This window comes from Nothoprocta perdicaria, unplaced genomic scaffold, assembly GCF_003342845.1.
Source record: "Nothoprocta perdicaria isolate Ctin4 unplaced genomic scaffold, notPer1 scaffold_24, whole genome shotgun sequence".
Classification (NCBI taxonomy): domain Eukaryota; kingdom Metazoa; phylum Chordata; class Aves; order Tinamiformes; family Tinamidae; genus Nothoprocta; species Nothoprocta perdicaria.
This window is the reverse complement of record NW_020455466.1, coordinates 1,983,967-1,998,619: the sequence shown is the minus strand read 5'-3', so window position 1 is coordinate 1,998,619 and position 14,653 is coordinate 1,983,967. Positions and strand designations below refer to the sequence as shown.

At 37.3% G+C, this 14,653-nt stretch overlaps 1 long non-coding RNA gene across 1 annotated transcript in view; it reads left to right on the top strand.

Moving 5' to 3' along the window:
• Nucleotides 1–4,195: 4,195 nt before the first annotated feature.
• The window catches only part of LOC112947643, a 30,487-nt gene continuing 20,029 nt past the window's right edge, over nt 4,196–14,653 (top strand). Inside the window, exons 1-2 of the long non-coding RNA XR_003249450.1 lie at nt 4,196–4,261; nt 8,368–8,495. This is a non-coding gene — a long non-coding RNA (uncharacterized LOC112947643). The remainder of the gene's footprint in view (nt 4,262–8,367; nt 8,496–14,653) is intronic.

The window sequence follows — 14,653 nt, the reverse complement described above, 5'->3', positions numbered from 1 at the left end:
GACAAAATCATTAGTTTTGTTGAGTTGCATGACTTGAGTATCTGATATCAAGTTCCTAGATGAGTTCTCAAGGGATTAGCTGAGTTTCAGTCTCTTGAAGGTGAAAATACACTGTTGCCTCACACAGGAGAGATTTCTTCCCTAAAGATGTCAAAGTGCTTTGTTCAGAGGGTGTTGCTGTTTTTGTTTTGCAAGTAAAGGTTGACAGAATTCAAGTGTCTTGGCCAAACTTACACGATCTAAGCAGGGAATAGGACACAGGTTTCCTAATTCCTGAACTATCACTCTACCTACTAACCCCATTGTTTCCCTGAACCTTTGCATATAGTTCAGTAGATTAATAATTAACCTCCAAGCGGGGCACTTTGAAGCAAATGTAAAATGAAACCAAACACTTGTCTTGGTTTTTAGTCATACCAGATTTGCAAGTAGGGTGTGTTTAAATGATGCAGGTAGATAAAGTCTTGTTAATTTAGATTAGAGTAAAAGTCAGTACCTTATCAAAGCAAATGACTAATTAGGAAAACTATTACCTTTTGGAAAAGAAATAGTCAAACTATCACTCAAAATTATTTTAACTAATTGAATAGTACTAATACTTGCCTTGAATTAAAAGGTCATGTAACTGCAGGGGAGAGGAGGAAGACTGAGAAATTTGCTCAGGAATTGCCAGTGTTTCTGTTTCTTGATCGTTTTGCTTTTAGAAACTTCACAATACTTGTCATCAGTGTGCAAACATGTGGAAGGGAGGAGAGTCTTGTGAGTCACCAGGGAACCAAACTCACAAAATTTAAGCAGAGAGCTGCAGTTTTTGTGTTAAATACCCTCTCTCCAGTAGGAAGCAGTCTCTTCACTTTATCAAGCTGACAGGACAGTGAAGTGTTCATGAAYGGTCTGAAAAGACCCAGTGTATCTAAGTTCTGTAATAATTATGATCATGCATTTGAGAGCAAGGGTGGAAACACTGGAGCAAATTCATGGTGTGAAAAGAAAGATTACGATCAGACTGTATTTATGTTCAGACAGATACATGCAATTGTGAGGAATCATTAAATAACTGTTAACCACACCTGCACAGAGCCTCTGGCAATGCTGGCTTATACAGAATCTCAAGAACTGCCATGTGCYTGACATCATACTTTTGCTAAGAAAGAAAAGTCCTGGGTGTTAGCCCAAGATCGGTAAGTAAAATATATTCCAGAGAGAAGAGCCAGCTGAATGTCTGCTAGTGATTTTCTGGCCTGTCACACCCAGTATCTTCTCCCTTGTAAATCTGTCAGTAGTGCTGATTTGTTTGGTTAAGACCAGGTCTTACTAAACACCTCTGAATCTACTTTTAATGTGGTGGCTATTTACCTGGAAGTCAGCTAGGGTTAGGAGGAGGGAATCCATTSGTGTGTACTTGGGTACTGCAGCACAAATATTTTCGTGACTTGTCTGGGGCTTGTGATTGCTGTTGTAATATGGAGTTGCTTGCTTGAGTTTCTTTTCACAAAAAKCAGTTCCTCTTTACAAATGATTTTTTTTTTTTTAATTTGGCATTTTGCATATAGGAAATCCATATCTGAACACTATTTTTTTACTGTAGGAAAGATGAAACAGAAGTGAGTGTGAAAGGGGAACAGGGTAAAGGGAACAGAACGAAAGGATAAGGAGACGGGAGTAGAGCTGAGTCGAAGAGACGGAGAGGTGGAGAGTTGGAGTAACTAGCTCTAACCAAGGGTGACTCCTCTCCAGTTGTAGAAAATTCTCAGAATGCTCAAAGATCTCTGATCTAGCTGATCTAGCTGGCTAAATATTTTGGACTGTTCACCTCTATAGTTTTCCTCAGGCTAGGGAGTTCTTTGGGTTTTCATTTTGCATGGTGTGTTTTGAAGCAAGTCTTTCATCTGCGTTTTCTCTTTTAGGGTATGATTTTCCTGTCTTTCATGGAGGATTTTTTTTGTTTTGTTTTTCATTGAATCACAAGTCTTTCATGGCCAATGGTGATTGAAGATTTCTCTTTAATTGAAGCTGAAGTCAACAAATGCAAAAGTGAAGTTTGAACATCAGTGTGTATTTCTTCAAAGGGCCTGCTATTTATCAGGTCTAATTGCCTTGTTTTCTTCTGCTAGTGAAAATTTCCAGATCCTGTGCAGAATAGGAAGTTCTAAATTGTGAATTGAGTAAGATATATGTATGGAGGAGTTTGAAGCCAAGTGGAACAATATTTTAAAAGTCTGCAAACTTCCATGTTCATTTCAGAGAGGGGTAAGCTCTAGCAGCTGAGAGGTCAGACTGTGGAGGCATTTACTCATCATCAAAGAGATTTTATTGATTGCTTGATTTATTCATCCCAGTACCATAATGGGTTTGAAATACAGTCTATTTTGACTTTCTCCTGTCAAGACAGAGTCAAGTCCAAGAAACTTAGCAGCWCCCAAGATACATTAAAACCTATAAGAGACATCAAAATATTGTAGGACATGCCTTCCCACGATGCTACTTTGAAATGCCCATCAATTCACTGTAAATAGACCTTGGTGACTTGGACCGTGTTTGTTCTCTAGTGAAGTAATGTGAAGTAATACACCCTCTACCTCTACTTTGGCCTTTAAATGCACTATTATTAAAGTTTGGTCCACTGAAGAAGTTAGGTGGAGTCAAGTGCAGAGACAAACTTAATAGGTGGGACTTTCACTCCAGTGGGCCCAAATTCAAACTTTCAAAACTTTGGTCCAACTCATGATTATTCACAGTTAAGAATTCACAGTTAAGACTTTAATTAAATGGTGTTGGATATGAGAGTTAAATGTGGAAASTCTCTATTCTATTATACCAGCTCATGCTGCCGAAAGAAATAGAGCCTGTTTGATTGAAGAGACAGAGGTAAGTGAATAATTCGCAACAAATAATTAATCTAAATGTTTCTAAATGATTCTTACAGAATCTGATTATGATTGAGAAAGATCCCTATTTATTAATACTATGGGACTCCCTTTCACAAGGGGAAAGTTTATTTATATAAGATTAATGGGTTGAGGTATAGACTTGCAAGTTCTTCTTGAGTCATCAGCCCCAGAAAACATGTATTTTATATTAAGGTTAACGCAGTCTTCCAAGCAAAAGCATTTATGACTGTGCTTTAACTGATGGSTATATGATGACTGATGTTCCAAAACTTACTCTGTGAACACCTACGCTGGCATTCTTTTATGCACAGGAGTAATCCTAATTAATTTGAGAAAATTACCCTTGTGTATGAATGTATTCATTAGTATTTGAAACATCATGGTTTTAGAATGGTGAATCTTGTAGATATRATCTTGATCGTAGATTTATAAGATACTCACAATGTCCCATCTGGTCTTATGGCTACCTTATAGCTACCTTAGTATTCAAAACCAGCCAGTGCCCAGTCTTTAAACCTGAGGGCTTGTGCCCAYGTCTACACTCTCTTCCTTCCGAAGAGGTGGCCTCACCTGTGCCACGTAGAGAGAGAAATCCTTTGTCCACACTAAATCCTTAACCATGSCTGTGAGTTGTATGAGAAAGTACAGTGTGACACAAGAAATCCCATGTCAGGCACCTTRTTTCTTGTTAAATCACAAGTCAACTCTTGAATCCATGTTTGCAAGTACAAGATTTAACTTACAGGAATACTTGTGTTCAGTTCGTGCTGTGAAGCTTTGATAAGATGTTATTGTTCTCATATGTCCTTTACAGGAAACAGGAGTAGAGTTTTAGGAAAGTTATACCATTAAGCAGAGTGTATTTATTTATTTATTTATTTATTTTGGAATAGAGGTGAAGGTAGAGAAACCCATAAACAAAAAGAAACTAAAACTTGTGAGCTAAAGGCACGATAAGGAGTTTGAACCTTTCTTTCTTTGACCATTAGTAAATATGTTTGCTTTACAGAAAGTGAATTCTCAGAACTGCTGGCTGAAATTGCAAATGGTTGCATATGTTGTCACAGCTGGGACTTATCATCATCTCATTGCAAAGCAGATGTCTGCAGTACATTATGTGATTTGCACCTTGCAGTGCCCAAAAAGAAGCCTAAGGTGTCACCTGGGATGTATTACAGGGCTCTAAATGTGTTTGAGGTGAATTCAAGGGTGCTTGGCTCCTCTTAGGAAGTACCTAAAATGGGCATATCCTAGTTATTTGCTTAAGATAACAGATTGTGAAAAGCAAACCTGTTTTCTTTATAATCAAGCTTAATTCTGCAGTTGAGATCCAGTTGAGCAGAGGGAGTTAAGCTGCAGTCCCGTGGAAGGTGAGAGAGAGAGAGAGAGAGAGAGAGATTCTTAGTTGAGCATTATTATTATTATTATTATTATTATTATTATTTTAAGCTAGCGTTGTGTTTCATTCCAAGCATTACTGTTATTCTCTTCTTTTGCCTGGCTGCTACTTGTTTTTTGATGTGATACATGCAGGCAGGCATGTTACATTGGACTGTTTTGCAAGATCTTTCTGTGAAATACTAGAACATGGGTGCTTGCTCCAGGAAAAGGCGTGCTAATGTCTATTTGTATATGCCTTGATGGTTGTCTTGCTTAATCAATGGCAGCAGGAATGTCTTTATTACTGCTGAAAGCTGTCTGAAAGTTGTTTCTGCTGTTACTGATCTGTTGCTTTACAGAGCTCCCTTAAGCTTGCTGTACTGCACTTGCATTCCTTGCATTGCATCGTTACCTCTTTCTGTTAACCTCCTATCTAAAACTTATTTAGGTTATGAATAGTAGGCCGTGTTATCAGATGATATAGTCCTCTTAACTTCAGTGAAGTGTTGTGTGATGAACTAGCTAAACATCTGGAGAATAATTTACACATTCCTCAAATYTCACTATCTCTGAGCATTTTGGATGAAAAGAACTGACAGCAGATGTGATAGTAACTCTATTGCTAGAGGTGTGTCGGTTTATACTGGTGAAATACTTGACTGCTGAATATAATGACATGGTAATTACTGATTATAAGTACAATGAGGATCAGACTATTTTCCACATACTTTTATTTTGCTGGAAGCATATATCTCCTGTCTCTTAAAATAAAGATGCCRAGCAAGAGTACAGCATTTCATATTTGGAAACCAAAGTAAAAAATTCAAAACAATTATTTGCAGGATTAATTCATTAGGTCTTAGTTGCCCATTAGCTATGAACAGAATTATCAAGTTTTCTTTTATATCAAATATTCATGAGTCATTTGGGCAAAAAAAAAAAAAATAAAACCTCTTATAATGTTTGCATTAAGTATGATTCTTTCTTATATAAGAAGAGTGTTATGATTTGCCTTTCTCAGTAGATAATTTATGGAATAAATTAATTCAACACCTATGTGAATGATAGAGCAAATGGCAAATACACCAATGATAACTAGATTTAAGCTTTTTTTTTGTTATATGCTTAAGGTCTTGTCTTATTATTATAAAGGAAATAAAACTTGCATTTATTTGCTTTGCTTGCTGTGGCAAGTTTTGCCACAGAAGTCAAACAAGTAATTCCCAAAAGCTCTCAAATTGAAGTTAGCTTTTGAAATTGAATGTTAGTCTGACATTTTCCTGCTCTATTCCTTTCATATTTCTTATTGAAAGGTGTATATGGTATGACACAATATGTTGTGACTCCATGGCGAAGTGTTGCAATGCACCCTGGTCAAAGTATGTAGTGTTTCAGAGCTAGRCATAATTTGTGATTGCAACAGTCACAAATAGGATGTGAGCAGTGGGAGCACATGAAATGTGCTCAGTGTTTCCATCTCATTCATAATATTGACTCAGCAGTTCCAGATGATTATTAATAGTTTCCCCAACAAGCTTGGATTGACCAAGTGTAATCACCTTCTGTATTCAAGTAGATTCACAAATTCTTTAACTTTTAAGCTGCATTCGCACAATAATCCAACTCCTTGTGAGGCTGTGTATTACATCCATCAATAAAATGAGAGAGAAACACAGCAATAAAAATATTATTTAAATTGGAAGCGAGGCAGAACTCATTATAAAGAGAATTTGYACCATATTCACTATAGGATTTGCTAATTCTCCTAAGTTCTTCCAATCTAATTTAATTTATGCAAATCATTATTTATGAACAGCTATTATCAACAATACTAATAAGCTCAGTACTATTAATAACAGAGAACTGTGCTAATTTACTGTTCAGAATTGAATTATGTAATATTTGCAAATTTGCTTGGCTTTATAGACATTGAAAAAAAAATCTCATTGGCCAATACAAAGTGCTGCTTCACAGAACAGAGTTCTGGGTTAGCAGGGAAGATGTAAACTGGAACTTGAATAKGGCTGGGTAAGGGCACTGCCTGTGTTGATTTATGAAGGGATGTGAAGTCCTGGATGGCCTAAAGAGAGTGAACAGGCAAATGAAATAGTGCCTGAAAGTTAGATCCAGATCTTCATAGAGAACTACATGAGTAAATACTATTTTGCCTTTACTAAGTTTATTTTATTTTGTTTTGTTTTRTTCTATGCAAGTCTTCAGGAAGCTGGTCCTTTTCCAGTTTAGGATCCAGGTTGTGGATTTAGAGCTGGATTGCTGGATTTTTGATACTTGATATTTATTTAAAAGCTGTAACTCCTGGATTCTCATCATAGCATAAAAATGCTCTTCATTAAGAAAGATGTAGGTTATAGGCCTGTAGCAATCCTCACTTTTCAATTTGGTAGGCTGGTTTCATTGAAATAACAATATTTTGTGATAATAAATCAACTTTTAGCCATCTCCTCCCCCCACCAACAAAAGAAATAAAGGAATAAATTCAAAATATTTAGCATTCTTTTCCTCGGTCTATGACATCAATACATTTTGATTGAGGCTTGCTTGAGATTTCTCTATTAAAATTGCATGCTTCTGGTGATTCAAAATGGTTTGGGAGRATGATATATTCTTATGTTGGTTCTACCCTCTTTTTTAGGTTRGAAAATAAAACAATTTTATGATTTATAGGCAGGATTGGTTTTGCTGCTTTAGGATTCAGGTGGGAGGGGAATGAAAACAGCTTGTATATAAACTAAAAGTAGAAGACAAGTTCACAGAAGTGGGGAAAAGAGGATCTCCTGGTTTTTAAAATACTGTCATCCTTAAAGCATTTTGAATAGATCATTTTAAGTTAGTCTGCAGTTTCCATGGGACCTTGTTCTATCTGTTTGGGCAGTTATGTACCATACACATAGGCCCTATGTAAGACATAAAAATAAGTATGAATGATAGCAATGTAGATAATACTGCTTCTTATAAATAATAATTAATGCTAATTGCTGTTGACTGTGTATGTTGTGGCTTGGATGAAACTGTCAGGAACTGGCAGACATGTTGATATGAAATCTCCACCTACAAAGATCTGCTGAAAGAGCAGTATCTGGTGTAAGGGCATCTGTCCTTGGAAGAGCAAAGAATATTATTTTTTATTAACTTTCTTTTTCACAGAGAAATCAGATTTATAGCTTTAAAGTCCTTTAAAGTCTCTCTGTGTGCACCAGTTCCAAAGGATTCCAGGCATGGAACAAATGTGAGATCAGATCGTGATCAGATTTATATACTTATGCAAGCATATAAAACATTTAATGTTAACCGAAAATAACATATGCAGCATAATGTTCTATAATATCAGGCCCACCTGCATGTGAACGTGTAGATGCCAACACGTGTTGAGGGTGGGCAGTTCCCTAAGTGGGGTGGGGAGCAGCTGAGCTAGGCTGCTGTGGCTGTCTGGAATGATGCAGGAATGCATGCTATACACACTGGTGCCTACTGACAGTCCTTGGAAAATCCATATCTGCATGTGTGTACACACACATTCATGCTGCTTTTCCACTGCCACTTCCCACACGTTTGGAGTTTCTTCACTTTCTGCACTGCCCTCAAGCCAGGCAGTCAGAACTATCATTTCTTTCTCCCCAGTCATGTTTTTCCGTGTTTCCTCCTCTACTTGTTACTTTCCATCCCCCCAGTGGAGGGGAGCAGGATTGTTTGTCTGATTTAATATTTTCTTGGAAAGAAGTGGTTTAGGCTTTCAAAAATACGGTGTTGATTTTTGCCTTCAGATAAAATGTGTATTTGCGTGGGGGATTCTCTTTCTTGAAGGAGGAGATTTTCATTGCTGGGGAGAGAATTTCAATGACAAACCAGTTTTATTTGAGTTCCATTGAGAGAAGAGACTGGGGAGTCTGTGTGAAGTGGATGTTATGTGGGATCTGGGGCTTAGTGACCAGTTGTGATTGCAAAATACATGAATTACCTAGACAGCATGATATTGCATATGGCCCTGCAAACAGAGGAAAAAGGAAGCAACTAGTTAAGTTAGTGACTTTGCTGGAATAATTATAGGGTCCCTGAATTCTTCTCTTGTCTGCATTAGCAGTGAACACCCTTGGTGAAAACTGTAGACCAGGCCATTCATTACATCAGCTCCATGACTTCATCAACAGATTTGCTTGGGGTACACCCTGGAGAAAAACTTGATATATGCATAGCTGGCACCTCAAGGTAAGATATTCTGTATTCCTGATTGTTTCCTGCCAGTGGATCAGTTTGRCATTGAGATGATTTGACATCATACATGCCTCTTTCACAAAAACATTGACTCAACATTTGGGCAACCATGTTTTGTTGTATAGAGTTTATTCCAATATTTGTTGTAGGTTGATGATCCTCTTGTGATAATCAAAAAGCATTATATATACATATATGAATATATATACAAGAGATTGTTTTATAATGGCTTTGCCAAAATAGAAGTAATAAATACTAGTCAATGTGTTAACTAATAAACAGTTAACAAAGAATATTTTCCACAATTAGTGAAAACAGCATAGGTAATGATTTCTTTGAATGTATTTGAAGACCCATCATTTTGCCTTTGCATTGATGAAGCCGAACATGGAATATCATATTTGCTTTTTATGATGCTAGAGTTCAAATCCACTAGTATAGAATTAGCATTCATCATGGAACATACCAAAGGATACCCAAATAAAGCAGGTTGACTTAAAACATACTTAGTTCACCTACTGAACTAGAACAGCATAATTGAATCAGTGGGATAGCATAGCTAGATTTTTATCTCTTTCTTAAACTGAGAAAGCTCTTAGGGAAAGTGGGAAGGGAACAGGGAGGTGACACAGATTCTGGCAGCTTAGTGGAAAGTTTATTAGTTTATTTGTGGAAATACTCATAGATCAACCTAGGACTCTTCTTTTTTTTTCCCTTCCCTCTTCCTTTTTAGCATTTTTGTTAATGATTGAGGTATAAAAAGCTGAAAACAGGTGACACAAAACTAGGAGGCATTGTCAACCTGTGGATGTGCAGTTTTTCCTGCAAGGGGATTATAAAGACAAGAATGATGGAAATAAGCTAAAGATGTAATAGTTAAATGTTTCTGTCTTTAGTGGAAATTGTTGATCCCTGCACGCTAGTACCTCATAAAGGGGGGAAAAAAATCCTAGGGAGGGGAAAGATTTAAATTTGTTCATTGAATACAGAATAACTGTGAGCTTCTAGTGCAATGTGAGAAAAGCCAAATGGAAACAGAGTGCTCATTAATGGATTAGGTTTGTAATTAGGAGGCTTCTAAAAATGAGATTTCTGTAATAACCTTCACAACTGGAGTAGGAAGAAGAGAAAATCTATTTGGAGCTTGATAACTGATGAGCAGGACTCTTGATATAGGAGCTAACAGTATCTGGAGATAGTCTAATGGCACAAGGCTAATCCAGATCTTATTTCCAGTGAAAGAGGCATGTGGTTTATTTAGCTATATGGTGCATATGCAAAGGGAAATTGCTGTAGGCATTGCTGATTAAAATTCTTAAGTCCAATAAATAAATTTAATATTGAATGATTATGGTATACCATTTTATTCTTCTTAATTTTCATTAATTTCTTCATGTATGACATTCTAGACTTAATGGAACTCATTATTTATAATTGGTCTTGTGTCAACAAGCAGCAAAGATCAGRCTGTCTACTATTAGCGACAGTTGGCTTAATTTAGTAATGGTACTTAGCAGTTATGTAGTGCATTTTCAAATCCCTGTTCAAATATTAGTTAATTAGTCATAGTGCCAATTACTCTAAATACTATCGGGCCTTCTATGGAGATGGGTAAAGAGCTGTTGTTATCCATGTTTTAGAGATGAAGAAAGTGAGAGGCAGATGAGCAAGTTCTGTTTCTGTGCATCTTTATATATAGGTATTTTAAAGAAAGCTATCCTTCAAGAGTAATGTCCACTGAGGCCATTGGAAATAATTCCAATGACTTTAAAAGGTCCCCTTAGTGCCTAATTGGATTAGCCTGCAAGAACCAGCTTCCTAATGTTATCTAGCTAGTATAGTACATGGAGATCAGTGATGAGAAGTGCATTTGCCCTGAAGTGCATTTGCCCCTGTAGTCCTATTGTTGTGAACAAACAGAAGCACTTAGAAATGAGGAGTKTGCTCAGTCACCCAGGGAGCAAGTATCAGCAGTGAGAATGGAAGTTTCTTGCKGTTGAGTGCTGTCCTTTCCAAGTAAAGTTTAGGTGCTTGAACCTATTGGTTGGTAATGAGATTTTCAGACATTCATAGGTAAGTATTACCTGCTAATTTTTTCAAAGAAGTAGCTAGGTACTCCTGTCTTCTGCTTAATGATAATGGATAGTATGGATTTCTGAGTCCTTTCAGAAACCTCAGTAACATGTAAAACTTGGCCCTATGCTTCCGTGGTATGCGAGAGCTAAAACTCAGATAAGATGCTCAAGTGATTTGTCTAAAAAGACTCTGAGAGTTAGCAACACATGTTGCATTGCTTTTAAATCTGAAATTTTGTAGAGAAAAAAAGGAGAGTGAAGAAATCTCAGCTTCATGTTTAGTGTTGAAGATTCCTCACAATCCTGTATCTGTGAAGTGACAGGAAGCTTTGCAGTTTCAATTAAAGATGACAAACCTAGTCAAAATATGGTCTGTTATGTGTTCTGCCTCAGTTGTGTTTTTTTGAGCGGTGCAACTAACCCTGCTTAGATTCCAATATATGTTGTCATGCTCAGACTTTTAATTCTTTGAGCATTTACTATGATTTGCTGAAAAACTATTTGTTTCAGCAAGTGCTGTTTGTGCTTAAACTCGGCTGGGATTTGTGACAGAAGAGCATTAAATAGGTAAAAGAGCCTATGGAAAATGGATGTATGGATGAATATGCAAAGTTTCCTTTTTCATGTTAACATTTGTTTCACCCTGTTAGTCCCCAACTTTTGAAAGGTGGACTCAGATGTAGGAAAGCAGCGCATACAACATTTCCATCATTCTTTTTGTCTTACTCAATGAAACATATGTCTTCCCAGTCAGGCTCTCTAGAGTAACTGGGATGTTGGGAAACATTCCAGGAACAAGAATATACAGAACAATTTTCCCTTCAGATCCATCCTGTGCTTTGCCTGTAAAAAACATCTGTAAACTTGTTACCTGTTTCCTTAGCAGCAGTTATGTCAAGACAGGTGTTGCAAGGTAGACACCTCCATGGGCTCTAGAACAATGATGAGAAAAGACAGAAAAGTGTTCATCCATATTCTTCAAGATGCCAGTTATTGGGTCACTGCAGTCCAACTAATTTGTTTACAGCAGAACAAAGATGTGAAATAGGCCACAGAGCCAAAGGCTGTTGAATCTAACTTTTTCTAACTATGAGCACATTACTGTTACACAGTGTCATATGTTTTAAGACATGATAATAGGTGATAAGTACTAATGCAATAACAAATGGCAGTTGTTTCAGTGAGTCTGCTTTCAGTGATACTTCTGCATATGAGAGGTAGTTTCCTCTTAAGATGTGTAAATCTTTAAGAAATGTGCTTCTGATGAACTAATGTTTCAAAAAGTGCAGTCAGAATTGGATCCAAGATCTGTGTTGCTCTTGGCACTAGTCTAGTATGGGAGCAGAACAAGGCCTGGGTCTTGTCACCAGGAATGCTGCTGGTGTTTCTGAGCAGCAATGTCTTCTGAACCTTCCTTTACTTCCAGATTTTTGCATTCAGTATAGAAATTCTTCCAGATACAGTTACATGAGAACTTAAAGGTATTTTAGAGTAGCTAGGAATGAACTACATAGAAGCTTCAATTCCTCACTCTTGGTTAGCCTGCTTTTTTGAATCCTTTCCTGCCCCACCCTTCCTCCCCTGTATGCTTTCTTCATTTGCAATATTGCTTTATTTTTTGACTTCAAAGCTTATTTTAGACTTTCCATGGTATCATGCTGTTATAATTTAGGTTTCAATCCACAGCATGCTTTATTCACTGCCCCCCCTCCCCTTTCATGTGGCTGCTCTGTGACAAAAGTTAGTCTGGATGAGATACTAGAAAACAGTTGTAGTGGAATGACTCTTAAAWTCAGAAATATGATGGACTAAGTGAGGGAAAAGCATAGTTTCAATGCAGGACCACATCACAAGAACTTCCATTTTTGTTCAGCGCCCTTTGTACCCAGTGCCTAGGCCTAAGCCCATAATTGAACTCTATGACCCAGTTTTCCAACTTGAGGATAATAAGGATTCACCTGCTTCATGCAGTGGTGAAAATTCTTTAGAATGAAAGAGTAGTAGATGGTCCGTTTTTCAATGAAGACGGGTCCTAATTTGACCCTTCTTCTGTCAAGTTTTAAGCTATTGAAATAAGAATCCTTTCTAAAATGAGATTAAAGATAGGTCCTACATTGTAGGAAAGATGTGCAAAAAGTAAGGGAATCTCCTGTTCTGGACTGTAAAAAGGTTATAATCCGTAGGCTTGATTGAAATGAAGCTTGCTAAGGGCAATCTTATATTGTTTTCTGTAATCAAGCAAATTTCTTATTAGGAAAATGMATATGAATTTATGGAAATTATTGAAGTCATCACTTATTTCTTTTCTAGTAGTCCTTCAATTCCTCTCTCTGCAGTGCCTGAAGTCATACTTAGGTTTCGCAAATGCACACATCCACAAAGAGAAATGGGATTATCATTATATGAGAGATCACTATATCCTTAAAAAACAGGAAAAATATATACATGCTCTATACAGACTATACAAACATATATATACTGTGATGCATATACACATGGAGAGGAAAAAATGACAACCTACTGTAAATTATTGCAGTTTAATAGAAATCAGTCAAATTGCTAATTTGAATTAGTCAAGCTATACTAATTTACACCAGCAGTTGAGATTTTTGGTCCTTACTGCTTTTATTTTATACTAATCTGTTTATAGTTTTCAAATATATGGAGCCAGTTGATTGCTAAATTGTTTATGGGGTGTGGTTCCAGGATTACAACAGTAATTATTTTACTGAAGCCCTTTATTTTCAAAAATGCATGTTTCAGATTTACATAATAGGACTAGACAGTGACTAAGGGGCAAATTATACCAAGATTATTGCATGCACTTACGCATGTGTTATGTTTTTATGACTCAGAATGGAGCTTGTTTGTGCTCTACCTTTTGGACAGAGGTGTCTTTTTGGGGGGATGGGGGTGGAGGGGAAACATTGTAGAGCACAAGAATTACAAAAGAGTCTCAACCTGTACAATTCTGTGCCAAGCCATGATGCTAGACGATAAAATATTACTTAAGTGTGAAGGTGGGGGACTGGGTTATGAAATGCCAAATGGTTTTCGACAACTCTGCTGCTTCAATCTGGTGTTTATCCTAGCCTGGGAACTAAGGGATTTAGTACAGATCCCATCTTAGAAACATCTCTCCTCTTTGCTGCATGTTTCCAAGTGCTGGCATGAGAGGATTCAGAATTCAAAATGGTATTGTGGGTGGTGTTTGCATGGAATTACCTGTGCTTAGTGCCTTTCCTTGCACCAAAGGATGATGTTGATAGGGATGGTGGCACAGGGCTTTTAACAAGCTTTGAAAACATGGTTTTTCTTCCTTTTCTTGTGGTGCTTTGTGGAATTGTTTGCATCCATCTGATACACAGGAAGGTTGCTAGAAGTTTTCTGTCTGCAGAAGAGGCCTACTGGGAAGTGCACTTCTGCAGAGGTGCTTGTGTTGCGRCTGGCACAGCCTGCTGCACCTCCTAGGATGGTTACTCAGGTCTTAGTCCTCCAGTTCTCTGTGGAGACTGGCACTCAGTATGCCAATTAYTAATGAGTTTGATAGATACCCATGGCGGTGTGGATGCTTTTGTGTAGGCTAGGAATTCAAATGAACCAGTTCAGTGTGGTAGGATCTAAGGTCTGGCGGTGAAAGGCTTCAGACTTATCTCCTGAGCTGTGCAGCTTCCCTCATGGCTCCTTCATGTTTATAATAATTACCTTAAAACAGGCCCGTAATCTGCTTGSTGTCATCAACTGTGCAAAATGACTTGTTATTCCAAGGCTGACTGAGACTTTGGGACCGCGAGATTTGCTTTCTTGAAACCAAAAAAGAAATCGGTGAAAATGTTGCTCCAATGCTCACCAACTCTGACCTCTTCAGTACATCTTCAAAACTAAATACACACAATGAATTATGTGCATTTTGTAAACAGAGCTAAGTAAAAAGCTTCAGCACATTTCAGGATCATCAATTTTGACAGCACCTTCTTAAAAAAAAAAAAGTCTGTGAAACAACTTACTGTAACTCTAATTTTGTAAAATGACCTCAATCTTCATAACTGCTTGTTAAAGGATTTTCTAAAAAGAGCA